The sequence below is a fragment of the Sciurus carolinensis genome, chromosome X, assembly GCF_902686445.1.
Source record: "Sciurus carolinensis chromosome X, mSciCar1.2, whole genome shotgun sequence".
Lineage (NCBI taxonomy): Eukaryota > Metazoa > Chordata > Mammalia > Rodentia > Sciuridae > Sciurus > Sciurus carolinensis.
Window position 1 is genome coordinate 48622747 of NC_062232.1, and position 15250 is coordinate 48637996.

General features: G+C 35.6%; 1 protein-coding gene and 1 non-coding gene across 2 annotated transcripts in view; one reads left to right on the forward strand and one right to left on the reverse strand.

The window, feature by feature from the left end:
- Positions 1-15250, reverse strand: part of Zc4h2 (zinc finger C4H2-type containing) — a 99111-nt gene that overhangs the window by 41365 nt on the left and 42496 nt on the right. The gene's annotated exons all lie outside the window — the stretch shown is intronic.
- On the forward strand, positions 4851-4924 carry Trnav-uac (transfer RNA valine (anticodon UAC)). Its single transcript has one exon. It is a non-coding gene; the product is annotated as a tRNA-Val (tRNA).

Below are 15250 nucleotides of genomic sequence, written 5' to 3' on the forward strand. Positions count from 1 at the left end.
CTCTGCATTATGTACAACTGCAGGAATACGATCCTTATTAGAATAAGTTATACTCCACATGTGCGTAATATGCCAAAATACATTCTACTGTCATATATAACCACAAAGAACAAATATAAAAAAAAGTAGTGTAAATTTCATGCAATGTTTCTTAATCAGCATTTCTAAGAGAAAAATGAACCAAGTGTTCAGGTCATTCATTCAGTCAAATAATATTTATTATTATCTATTATGGTCAGATATCATGCATGGCAGTAGAGACTCCATTGTAGACATGACAGACATAAGGTCCTGCCTTCACCAAGTTTGCTATTTAGTGGAAGAAAAAAGTTACTACAAATATTACATATAAATATATAACTCTATCAAGCAATCAGGGCTTGGAATAAGAAATCTAGGTTTCCATGAGCATGCATTAGAAGAGAAGCAACTTATTCCAAGGAGACAGTCAAAAAAAATATTCCTGAAGGAAAAATCCAGTAAAAACTAGGAAGGAAGGGAGGGGAGGAGCAGGAGGTATCAAGTTTTAATCAATGTATTCACCAAATACTTATTGGGTAATTAATATATTACAGGTACTCATCTAGGCTCTAAGAATATAGCATTTTGCATGTGTTGTTAGTTTAATATTTGCAATAACCCTATGGCATCCATATCATGTTATTTTTTCTCATATTACAGAAGAGCAAACTAAGTCACAGAGAAATCATGTAACTTGCCCAGAAATACACAGCTATCAGGAGGCAGATCTGGGATTTGAATTTAGTTTGGTTCCAGAAGCCATCACATTCTTAGTCAATCTCTTCTATTGATTCCTTGAAGATCACTGTCCTCATGAAATTTGATTTGATCATTACACAATGTATACATGTATTGAAACATCATACTATATCCCATAAATATGTACAAATATATATCAATCAAAAATAAAATTTAAAACAAATAATAATTTTAAAATAATAAAATGGCTCTTAGATTTTGGATTGAGAAATAGAGTAGTGCCATTGAGAGAGACAGGAAAGACTAGAAGTGACCCATAGATGCTAGAGTTGAAAGTAATATATGTAATATGTTGAAAAACTAAAGATCAGAGATGGAAATTGACCTGCCTGGGTTAGGAAATTAAAGGGCTGAAATAAGTAAAACTATTCTTCACAACCTCCCAGAAAACTATCATGTGCTCCATCCCTTCAACCCTTCAACTATTGGGGAGAGTGGTAATTGGAGCCTTACCTTGTAGATGTTCAGAGACGTGGTTTGCTGAGGGTGAGGATGAATGACACCTACCTTACCTAGCTTTACCTAGCGCTCTTACTCAGGCATTGGAGATCGAGTTCTGAAGGCACAGATCTAATTTTATTTAGGGTTGTACAGGGCATATATAGGCACATTATCTAATCAGGTTAACACGCTTGTTAAAGTATAACAGAGTCAGCCTATTGGTGAACTATACGTCGAGGGTCGAGGTAGTGTAAACAAACCAAGCATGCCTAAGCAATTCTGCCCAGCAACAGGTCTGAGACAAGGGACTTGGGGAATGGCAAACTCCTGCACACAGCATGAGACAAGGCAGCATGTGGTGAGCTCACATCACATCTTGCTGGGATGCTCAACAGAACGAGGCTTCCCCTCAGCTCAAACTCAGCCTCAACAGCTGCAAAGACCTTCATTCCATGGTGAGTCTGATTCACCATTACCTCAGTTTCTCTGTCCAGACTGTTTGGCTTACTTAGACCATGGTGTCAGTGACTGCTGTCAGATAAGCTTGCGGAATGTTCCCTACATTACCTAAAATTCCCCCAGTAGATGGGAATTGTGAGTAATTAACATGATTTGCATCTGCCTACATAGATTGTGTTAGGTATTCTCTGGCAGTATTTCAGCTGAGATTCTTGCTATTTTTGATGGCTTTATGTCACTGAACTTTCACTCCTCTATTCTTTCTCACCTACCCAATATCACTGACCTATATCCCCCAAGTGCAAAGTGCAGGGAACAAAGAACTGTCAGTGGAAGTTGGGGAGCCCCACTTTTCCCTTCTCCAAGTCTGTGAACCCTAGTTCAGGGAACCCTATTATAAAAGTAGCCTGGTGTATAGCAGCTGAATTTTCTTAGTAACTTTCAACAGCTTCCTCCAAAACTCAAGAAAGGAGAAGCCACATTGACTTTCAGGAACTTGGATTCAAATACAAACTCTGATATTCTCTCCCTGGGTGACCTTAGGTACCTTCCTCTCAGGGAGACAGTCAGAGCCATACCCTTCAAGGTCATATTGCACAGACGTGGGGTTCTTTCCCTAGGCTTTTAAACCACAGTACTGCCCTCACTGCCTCCTTCTCTGAGTGCATTTCTCCTTTAGCTTCTTTTCCTTAACCCCTTCTGACTTCAAAATAGAAGTAATTCCCATGTATTGACAGGGGGTCTGTTCTATTTTTTGTTGTTGTTGTTTTCCTTGGAAAATTGGCACCTCCCCCTCCCCACTCCTTCAATTCTCACATGTTTGAGAATGAACAAAAGTAATTGTTTATCTCAAATGACCTTCATATCCTCATCTCTAATAGTCTGCTTTTTATCACCTAGATAGAGTATGAACCTGAACTCCCAGAAGGGTTGAATCTTGCCAGGTTCCACTCTTATTAAAGGTTGTAATACTTGGAACCACCCATGGTGCCCTCCTATTCCTCATAAGGATGTTCTAGGATTACATAAAAAGAGATAAAGAGGTAGCACCTAATACAATGAATGCAATATAATAGGTATTAAGTGCAAGTTGATACTCCTCACCCTCCTTTCTACTTTCCCCAATTATCAGATTCATTTTGAGCAAACAAATTTGGACAGAATTCAGTGAATAGAAATAAGTGCAGAGTATAGAAATGATACATTGTCTTGATTTATGCTTGAAAAGACAATTATGGAGGCTTCATTTAGAAATCACAAAATAGTTCACTATTTAAGGTGAATGTTGGAGTCATTGTATTCCCTGAGTCCAGGGCAAAAAAAGGAGTCAATTATAGTAAAGTTTTAGAAGATGATAACTTATAAAGCTATGATGACAGATAAGCAATCCTAAAAGAAAAGATGGACAGATTCATCTATAAAGATAGAAATTGTACAATGAAAAATGACAATACAGAAATGAAAACAGACTGGGAAAATAAAGATAACACCTAAGTCTGAGTGTATCCCACAGAGGGATTCCTTGCATGGTAAACAGTGATCAAGTCTCAAGTCAAAGGACTGAATCTCAATGAATGAATCATCAGACATCAGCAAGTAAACATATTGGAAGATGATGGAAATTCAGCTATCCCTTTCCTGAGCCTTCAAATTTTCCTTTTTTATTTCTCACTAAATTGCATAGGGTCTTGCTAAGTTGCAGAGACTGGTCTTGAACTTGCAATCCTCCTGCCTCAGCCTCATGAGTCCCTGGAATTACAGGCATATGCCAACACACCCAACTAAATTTAGCAATTTGGTCTATGGGTAAATCACCACCCCTCTCTAGGTTTTGATGTTCTTATCTGGAAAATGAGTATGATAGCAATTGGAACTACCTCTTAGAATTATAATTAAAATGAAACTGAGTAAATATTTAGAACTGACTTTAAACAGCATAGTAAGTACTGTAGAAGTGTTTCTTATTGTTTTAGTCAGCCTTTTCACTGCTATGACTAAATGACCCAACCAGCACAACTGTGGAGGAGGAAAAGTTTATTTGAGGACTCACAGTTTCAGAGATCTTTGTCCATAGAAGGCTGGCTCCTTGGGGCTCAAGGTGAGGCAAAATATCATGGCAGCAGAGCATGGCAGCGGGAAGCATCTCACATAATCAGAAAGCAGAGAGAGAATCTCCACTCAACAGATACAAATATATACCCCAAGCCATGCCCCAATTCCCACTTCCTCCAGTCACACCCTACCACTTTAGTTACCACTTGGTTATCAGGGGATTAAATCACTGATTGGATTAAGACTCTCACAACCCAATCACTTCTCCTCTGAACCTGCTTGCATTGTCTCAGAAGTGAGCTTTTAGGGGACACCTCACATCCAAACCATACCAGTTATTATTATAAAAATGGATATTCTTCAATTAATGCTCTGATCACATCCTTGTTTGTCATCATTGACAGCTTAGTTCTCCTACTAACTCCCCTAAATCAAAATTATTGAAAGCACAATCATACATACCTTTAGAAATAACCAAATAAACACATCATCGATATGACTAATCTATCACAAAATTAGGGCTACAACAAATTTAAACATCTGACGTCACTCAATCAGCCTGGCATGGTGGCACACACCTGTATTCCCAGTGGCTCCAGAATCTGAGGCAGGAAGACTGCAAGTTCAAAGCCAGCCTCAGCAACTTAGTGATGCCCTAAGCAACTTAGCAAGTCCTCATCTCAAGATTTAATAATAAAATAAAATATAAATAAAAAAGGGTTGGGGATGTGGCTCAGTGGTAAAGTGCCTCCAGGTTCAATCGCTAGTACCAAAAAAAAAAAAAAAAAAGGAAAATCATGTTCTTAAACATGTTCCTAGTTCTATAAAAATAGTCATACATTTACTACACATATTGATTACAAGATATAGTATTCATATTAATTAAATAATATCAGATAAATTCTAGATGTGGTATATTAGCATATAAAAATACATCTCAACTATATCACAAAATAGATAAAATTAATATGCTAGTTCTACTGAATGTTATTCAAATATTTAATTATATTTTAATTAATTTTGCCTTCTTAAACTTTAGATAAGGTTTTTGGAAAATTGTTTGAATGATTTGGGTTACTTGGGGGTAAATGGTATTCAAGAAATGATGTCTTCTGGACTGGAGATATAGCTTAGTTGGTAAAGTGCTTGCCTTACAAGCACAAGGCCCTGGGTTCAATCCCCAGTACTGCAAAAAAAAAAAAAAAAAAAAAAAAAAGAAAAAGAAAAAAGAAAAAAGAAATGATGTCTTCTTTCCTAACTTTTCATATAAGTACAGGTTTATTAAGTACTCTCCCTGAGTGCTGTTCTAGGGACTGGGGATCCAGAGAAATAAGAACAGTTCCTGCTTTTAGGATGCTCATAGCCTAATTGAAGATAGGCCAGTAAATAAACAATGACAATACAATGCATGCTGTGTTATAATACAGGAATGAATAGCAAGCTCTGGGATCACATACAAGTGTTATTAAGCAAGGGCTATTGTGCAAAACACATAAAAGCTAATACTATGGCACTGGATTTTTGCAAAAAGAAATGACAAGGAGGTCAGGAGCTAAAAGTACAAATCTGTCTCTCAAATGGGTTGTTAGTGGGGGAATTTATAGGAAGGCAGAGGGGAAAAGTTGCTCATTGACTGGTTGGCAAGAAGTACATGTTTCTTTTCAGGGGAACTTATGCTCTGTATAGAAGCATCATTGATGAGATAAACTGGATTCTTCTATTTGTGCCCATTTTTGAAGTTATTTCCAAACTGTAAGAATCATTAGTGAAAGGCCTATAGTCTTTTCTTGGAAGACAACATACATTAAGGAATATATGTCCTGGTCTGTCCAGGCCTTCACGTGAGACTCAGAAAGAACTAAGGAACTCCACCTGGGGGAATCAAGAAGGTTTTCCCAGACAGGTATTATCAGAGCTGGGTCTTCTGCTGACACATCTGGAAAGTTTGAATCAATTTTCCTGCGGCAGACAGAGGCATGCAGGTTCCTAGAGCCCATGCCCCTCCAACCCCAAAAGATTTATGAGTAAAGACTTACATAACATTTATCCTCTTGACCTTCTTACTCCCTCAGTTTATTTAACCCTACAAAGACTAGTGAGTGTCAGAGCTGGAAAGGTGTCTCAGTAATCAACTAAACCAATAGTTTTCAAATTGGATTTGGTAGAGTCCCAAGATTTCAGAGTAAAGGGGAGCTACCCCTACTCTACCTTAGGACTCAAATTTCATAGTTGGGTGTCTCATGGAAGATATTTTTTCAACATAATTATCTATTGCTTAAAAATTTATGAAAATCAGTAATTTAGTCCCACTTATTCTTACTTTAAAAAGAGGGAATCTAAGGATCAGAATGAGCAAATCATGACTGAAAACCAAAGAAACTCAACATAAAAATACATGCTATTCTCTACTTGTCAAAGTCAACTTTACCAAGGTGTCTTCATAGTCTATAAGTCTTCCAGTCTCAAGCTACACCTGTTGTCCATATGGCAAGACATGACTTGTGTTGGCCCTATTAGCTTTGGAGAGCCAGGTCACACTGGAAAGAGCCAAAATCTAGGGACAGTTACTCTCCCATCTCTCTGTAATCAGAAACTCGTATTGGTGTAAGTTGAATGCTGAGGGAAGTCTTGGGCCCCAAGTAGAAGGCTATACTAAGGGATATTAACAAGCCACAGTCTAGGGAGGCAGTTGTGATATGATTTGAATTAGTACAGGTATCCCAATAGGTAGGATATGCAGAGCAAAGACATGGCTAAATGCACTAAGTAGGTCAGAAACATTGGTAAATAAGGGGTCTGCGATGGTTCATCCCTCTAGAAAATAGTAAAGAATATTGAAATCAGTTAGAACACCAAGTACGCTTGGTCTTCCTGTGGCAAAACCAAAATGATGAAACAAGTTGTAGGGAATTGACACTGAGATTCCTGCAGGAAAACTATAGCTGGACCTAAGATACCATTTCTGTCATCCCATTCAAGTTCATCAGCAGAAGACTGAAAGAACTGAAAGACCAGTAGAAGTTCTACCTTTGGAGATATCACTAGCCTATAATACATAGGTTGATTTATTTAAAAAATGAATTTCAATTCAACTACCTCACATCTTATGCAAAAATTAACTCCAAATCAATGATTGATTTAAATGAAAAATATAAAACTTATAGGAAAAACAAAATCAGGAGAAACTCTTCAGGATATAGGTCTAAGCAAAGAATTTTAAGTTTGACCTCAAAAGCATAGCCTATAAAGGGAAAAGTTAATGAAAAGGACTTTATGAAAATTGAAAACCTTTTCTCTGTGAAAGAAGATGAAAAGACAAGCTATAGTCTAAAATATTTGCAAAACATGTTTTCCACAAGGAACTAGTATCTACAGTATGTGAAGATCCCTCTGACTTCAAGAGAAAATAATTCAAATCAGCAAATGGGTCAAAGAAATTATTAAACACAATATACAGATGCCAACTAATTATAAGAAAAGATATTCAACATTTTTTTCAAAGAACTTACTTTCAGTTTATTTTATTCTATTATTTTTATATTTACTATGTCATTTATTTATGCTCTAATCTTTTTATCTTCTTTCTGTCAGCTTTGGTTTCAATGTACTGTCCTTTTTGCAGTTCCTAAAGGAATAAAAGTAGGTTATTTATTTGAGACATATCTTCTTTTTAATGTAGACTCTTTCCCTGTGAGTTTTCTTTTTCTACATTCCATACATTGTGACATGGTGTGTTTTAATTTTCACTCATTTCAAGGCATTTTATATCTCCAAAATTGCCTCTTTGACTTTTTGGATGTTTAAGAATGTGTTGCTTAATTTCCACATATATTTGAATTTCTCCAATTTTCCTTCTATTATTGATTTCTAGCTTTATTCCATTGTGATCAAAGAAGGTACTTTTGCAGGATTTCAGTCTTTTACAATCTCACTGAAAATTACTTTTTAGCCTAGTGTATGTCTATCCTGGAGAATAGCCTGTGTACATGTGAAATAATATATATCTGATGTGTTTGGTAGAGTGTTCAGAGAATGTTTCATAGGTCTAGTTAAACTATAGTGGTATTCAAGCCCTCTTTTTCCTTATTGATCCCCTAATTGTCCTATTATTGAAAATGTATATTGAAGTCTCTAATCATTGATGTAGAACCATCATCTTGGGTGTTGGAGTTTCAATATATAAAATTTGGAGAGGCATGAACATTCAGATCACAGCAATAGGGAAGCCTGAGATTAAGAATAAAAATAAATCAATCAGCACATGAAGGGAAGGAGGAGGACACCAAGACAGAGAGCTTGAGGGGAAGGGTACCTAAGCTGATGCCAGCTCCACTGCGGGTAGGGTTGCCAATTAAAATACAGGATGCCTAGTTAAATTTGAATTTGAGATAAATGAAAAAATTAATGTCTGGAATATTATGTGGTACATACTTATACTAAAAATGTATTTGTCATTTATCTGAAATTCAAATTTATCTGAGTACCAGAATTAGTAAACGCAGGGCACTCAGATATATTTGAATTTTTTAATTGGTAAGGGGGACTGAATCCAGTGGCACTTACCACTGATCTACATCTCCAACCCTTTTTTTTTTTTTGAGACAGAGTTTCACTGAGTTGCTTAGGGTCTCACAAAGTTGCTGAGGCTGGTTTTTAACTTGTGATTCTCCTGCCTCAGCCTCCCATGTCACTGGGATTACAGGCATGCACCACCATGCCTGGCTAGCATTTCTCTTAAGATCAGGAAGAAAGTGTGAATACCCACTTTCACCACTGTTATTCAACATTGTAGTAGAAATGCTAACCAGAAGAATTAGACAAGGATGCAAAATAAAATATATTCAAATTGTAAAGGAAAAAGTAAAACTTCACCTGTTAGAAGATGACATTATCTTACATATAGAAAAATCCAAGGAATTCACAATAAAGTTACTAGAGCTAAGAAATAAATTCAGAAAGACTTCAGGTTACAAAGATCAGCAACAATACAAAAATCAGATGTGGTTCTACATACTAGTAATGAAAAATTTAAAATTGAAATTAGGAAAAAGAAAGAAGGCACAAGTGTCTAAAATCAGAAATTACCCCTGAGTTAATTCTTCTTTAAATATTTGGTAGAATTCTCTGGTGACACCATCTGATCCTAGACTTTTTTGGTTTGGAGATGTTTGATTACAGATTCAATCTCTTTACTTGTTATAGGTCTGTTGAGATTTTCTATTTCCTATTGAATGAATTTAGTTAACTATGGTTCTAAGAATGTGTCCATTTCTTCTAGATCATATCATTTGTTGGCAATCATAGTAATAAGTCAGTAGTGATCTTCTCACTTTCATTTATGATTATAGATATTTATGAATTTTCTCTTTTTTCTCAAACTTTTCTAAAAATTAAAAGAGGAGGGAATACTTTGTAATTAATTAATTCTATCAGCCAGAATTACTCTGCTACCAAAACCAAATAAAGACATCACAAGGAAATAAAATTACAGGGCTGAGGAGATAGCTCAGTTGGTAGAGTGCTTGCCTTGTAAGCAAAAGGCCCTGGGTTCGATCCTCAGCACCCCCCCCCAAACAAACAAACAAGGAAATAAAATTACAGACCAATATCCTTTATAAATACAGACACAAAATTCCTCAATAAAATACTAGTAAACCAAATCCTATGACATATTTAAAGAACTGTAAGTATATATCTAAGTCTGTGTGTTGAACAACAGAAACATTATTCACAGTTCTGGATTGAGATGTCACCTGATTTGGTTCATTTGTGAGGGCTGTCTTTAGTTTGCAGTCAGTTGCCTTCTCACTGTGCCCTCAGATAACAGAGGGAGGTGGCACTCTGGTTTCTTCTTATAAGGACACTAAACCCATCATGGATCCCTACTCCTATGACCCCACCTAAACTTAATTAGTTCACAAAGGTCCACCCCTAATACTATCACATTGGAGGTCAGAGTTTCAGCATATAAAGATTTGGGGAGCACATTCAGTCCATAGCCATAGGAAAACCATAGGAAAACACATTTCTGAAAAGAAAATACACAAATTTCTGATAAGTACATGAGAAGATGCTCAGAATCATTAATTATAGGGAATGCAAATCATGACCACAATGAGATAAGATAGCACTTCATACCTAATGATTCAGGCCTATTTGTAGGCTCTAAATTAAAAATAAGAACAGAGGGCTGGAGTTATAGCTCAGTGGTAGAGTACTTGCCTAGCACATGTGAGGCCCTGGGTTTTATCCTCAGCACCACATAAAAATAAATAAATAACCTAAAGTATTGTGTCCATCTAGTACTAAAATATTAAAGAAAAAATAAGAACAAAATAACAAGTGTTGGTGATTTTTTAGAGAAATTTGAACACGTGGCCACTGCTGGTAGGAAAGTAAAATGGTACTAACTCTATGGGAAACAATTTGGTACTTCCTCAAAAATTTAATTACATAATTATTTTATGACACATTTATACCCAAAGAATTAAAAACAGGGACTAGAACAGATACTTGTATGTCATTATTCATTGCAGAATTTCTAATAATAGCTAAAGGATAGAAACAACCCAAGTGTCCATCAACAGATGAACGGCTAAACAAAATGTGGTACAACAGGAAATCATTCAGTTGTAAAATGTAATGGAGTTCTGATATATGCTAGAACATGGATAAATCTTGAAAACAATTTGCTAATTGAAACAATCAGATGCAAATTGACAAATATTTCTGATTATATTTATGTGAAATATCTAGAATAGATAAATTCACAGGGATAGAAGTGTACTAACAGGTCAGGTGTGGTGGCGCATACCTGTAACCTCAACCACTTGGGGAGGCTGAGGCAATAGGATCACAGGTTTGAAGGAAGCTTCAGCAACTGAGCGAGGCTGTAAGCAACCTAGTGAGACCCTGTCACAAAATAAAAAAATAAAAAAATAAAAAATGGATAGGGATGTGGCTCAGTGATTAAGCACCCTTGGGCTCAATCTCTGGTATCAAAAAAAAAGGGGGGCAGGACTGGAGAGCATAGAATGAGGAATTATTGCTTAATGGTTAAACATCTCCTGCTTAGGGTGGTGAGAAATTTTGTGTAGCACTGTGAAAATAATGCCTCTGAATGGTACACCTAAAATGGTGCATATTTTTTGTAAGCAATTATGTGTGTATATATGTAAATATATATTAATAAATACATATAAATATATATTTACATATATATCTGAATAAAACAATTTAAAAATGACTTGTATAGCTTTCCCTCATGAATTAAAACCAAGCATTAGAGGAATCCTAAATCAAATTTAATCAATAAAGCAAAAGCCAAATTCTCATCAGTAAATAAGAATTGAAAATATATTTAATGACCTTAAGTGATGGAATTGAGAAGTTAGGACTTTATAGGTGATCCATGAACACAGTATCTAAAGTTCTGTACTTTGGTATCCATTCAATCATTGAAAAATATTTATTAAGCACCAAGTATATGATCCCCTTGAATAATCACACCCCTTCCATGATTTAATAACTACTTATATGTCAATGATCCCAAATCTGAATTCCAGTTTAAAACTCTCTTTACTTCAGATTAATATGACCAGTTGCTTGCTTGCCATTGTTACTTAGATGTTGTGTAGACATCTCATGCTGAACTTGGACAAAATTCATAAATTATGAATTTATGCTCCTCAATTTATTCTTCATGCTCTCCTTCCATAGTGACTTCCCTAGTCTTTCTCAAAAAAAAAAAAAAAAAAACAGTACAGAAGCTGTTTTTACAAAAAATATAATGTAAAGATTTGAACTGGAGAAATGAAAAAAGCAAAAAAGACAGATATTTTAGAGATGGTAACTGCAGGAAGCAGCTAATATCCCTATGGCTGGGGAAATGAAGAAAAAGATTGGGATTATTAGATTTTAGAAATTTAAATAAGTCACAGGGGAGCTAAGATCCAGTTCCCTGAAAAAGAGGCCCTGGTGGTGCTGGGTCTTTTTCTGCCCTTTAATTTATACTCAAATGCACATCTTATCTAGCTCCATATAACCCCCTTCCTCCTATCTAAATTCCACTTATAGCTCCTTATAACTTTCATGACAGAATTCAAAATGTCTCTTTTTTTGCTTTTACCTACCTCTCTCTACCTTTATTTAATACCACCTCCCAGAAGACTCCTTATATATAGCCACCTATAACTACTTTTGTTAATATACAGACTAGTCAAACAGAATTAGAACCAATTAAGATAACATCCTGAAAAAAATATTACTTTCCTAGTTTTATCAACTCTGGGAACCAGAATCTTGGTCTAATGGTAAGGAATGGTCTACATGTTCTGTAATAATTCTTCATGGTTCTTTCTATTTCTACATATTTTGCAAGCAGGGGCACTAATGACCCTTTTATTTTTCATGTTTTAATCCATTTCATTTATGTTAGCCAATTTGTTGGTATTCAATGTTTCATTGTACACTTGTAATATATATTTCTCTAGAATCAGTAGCATTGTCCCCATTTTCATTTATTATTTAATATTTTGAGTCTTCTCCTTTCTTCTCTAGTCCATCTAGTTACATGATGATCATTTTTTTATCTTTTCAGAGAAGAATCTTTTGATTTCATGGGTTTTTTTTATTGTTTTTCTATTTTCCATTTTGATCTCTGTTCTAATTTTTATATAGATCTAATTTTTATTTAGATCTTTCCTCAAGATCTAAAGTTATTTTCTTGATTTGAGATCCTTCTCTTTTTTAACATTAGCATTTATAGCTATAAATGTCCCACATGTATTCCATCTATGGGTTTTGGTATATTTTGTTTTCATTTTCAATTCGCTCTAAGTATTTTCTAATTCCTCTGATTTCTTCTTTGATATTTGGTTGTTTGAGAGTGTGCCACTGGCATACAAGACACACAGACAAACCCACATAGGTATAGTCACCTGGTACTTGACAAAGTCGCCAAAAACATACTTTGGAAAAAGATAACCTCATAAAGAAATGGTGCTGGGAAAACTAGATATACATATGTAGAAGAATGAAACTACATCCTTATCTCTCACTCAGGACAAAAGTCAACTCAAAGTGGTTCAAAGATCTGGAAATTAGACAAGAAACTGCAAGAAGTAAATGTACACTCAGCACTCCAACATATTATCACAAACACTGACTTCCTTAAGAAGACTTCTAAAATGCAAGAAATTAAATAAAGAATCAATAACTGGAATGGCATCAAATTAAAAAGCTTCAGCACAGCAAAGGAAACATTTAAGAGCATGAGGAGAGAACCTGCAGAACAGGAGAAGATTTTTCCTACCTGCTCCTCAAATACGGGATTAGTATATAGAAAATATAAAGAACTCAAAAAGCTGAACACTAAAAAAAAAAAAAACCCAATTAATAAATGGCCACGAGAACTAGAGACACTCTCAAAAGAAGACATACAAGTGGTTAATAAATATATTTCAAAAATTCAGCATCTCCAGAAAATATGGAAATGCAAATCAAACCACCTTGAGATTTCATCTCACTACAGTCAGAATGTCAATTATCAAAAATAAAAATGATAATAAATGATGATGAGGAAGTGGGGGATAAGGTACATTCATACATTGTTGATGGGACTGCACAGTAGTGCAACCACTCTGGAAAGCAGCATGGAGATACCTTGAAAAACTTGGAATGGAAACACCATATGACCCAGTTATCCCACTCCTTGGTATATATCCAAAAGATCTAAAATCAGCATGCTACATCATGCATGTGATACAGCCACATCAGAGTTTATGGCAGTGCAATTAACAATAGTCAAGCTAGGTGCATGTCAACAGATGAATGAACAAAAAATATGTGGTATATATACACAATGGAGTTTTACTCAGTCACAAAGAATGAAATTATGATATTTGTTGGTAAATGGATGAAACTGGAGAACATTGTGCTGAGTGAAACAAGCCAGACCCATAAGTCAAAGGTCAAATGCTTTTTCTCATATGCAGAAGCTAGAGAAAAATAAGGGGAAAAATATAAAAGTAAAAGGGGAGGGGTTCCATGAAAATAGCAGAGATCAGTGGAGTGAAGGTGGCAATTGAGGGGGAGGGAGGAGGTATGGGCAAAGGGAAGATTAGTGTAATGAACTTGATTAAACTTTCTGATGTATATACATATATGCATGCCACAGTGAACTTCACCTTTATATATACTCATAATACCCTAACTTAAAAAAAAACTATAAATAAATAGAAGAAAGTTAAGTAGAGTAGAGGATAAAGAACAGGGGGAGGGTGAAGAGGGAAAGGAAGAACTAGGGACTGAATTGGAGCAAATTATATTCCATGATTGCATAACTATGTCAAAATGAACTCCAATATTATGTATATCTATAAGGAACTACTTTAAAATGAAAAGAAATAGAAAGAGTGCATTGTGAGGCTGGGAATGTAGCTCAGTGGTAAAATGCTTGCCTATCATGTGTTAGGCTCTGGGTTCAATCCCTGCATATAACAAGAGTTCTTTAGTTTCTGCAATTTAAATTATTTTTCCAATTTTACTTCTGTTATTGATTTCTAACTTTATCCCATTGGGTTCAGAGAAAATACTTTGTAGGGTCATTATCTTTCTATTAGGGCTTAGTTCGGGACCCAACACATAGCATAACCTGGAAAACGTCCCATGTGCAACTGAGAAGAACGTGTAAACTGATGTTGGTGGTTAGAGTGTGCTATATGTGTCTGTTAGATCGAGTTTATTGTTTTAAGTTTTTTTTTATTTATTTTTTAAAATTTATTTTTATTGTAAACAAATGGGATACAGGTTGTTTCTATTTGTACATGGAGTAACAGCATACCATTTGCATAATCATACATTTACATAGGGTAATGATACTTGATTCATTCCATTATTTTTTCCTTCCCCCCCAACCCTCTCACCTCTCTTTTCCCTCAATACAGTCCCTCCTTCCTCCATTCTTGCCCCCCTCCCATCCCCCATTATGTGTCATCATCCGCTTATCAGTGAGATCATTTGTCTTTTGGATTTTTGAGATTGGCTTATCTCACTTAACATGATATTCTCCAATTTCATCCATTTGCCTGCAAATGCCATAATTTTATTATTCTTTTTGGCTGACTAATATTCCATCACATATATATACCACAGTTTCTTTATCCATTCATCAATTGAAGTCATCTAGGCTGGTTCCACAGTCTGGCTATTGTGAATTGAGCAGCTATGAATATTGATGTGGCTGTATCTCTGTAGTATGCTGATTTTAAGTTCTTTGGATATAGGCTAAGGAGTGGGATAGCTGGGTCAAATGGTAGGTCCATTCCAAGTTTTCTAAGGAATCTCCACACTGCTTTCCAGAGTGGCTGCACTAATTTGCAGCCCCACCAGCAATGTATGAGTGTACCTTTTCCCCCACATCCTCGCCAACACCTACTGTTGCTTGTATTCTTGATAATCACCATTCTAATTGGAGTGAGATGGAATCTTAGTGTAGTTTTGATTTGCATTTCTCTTA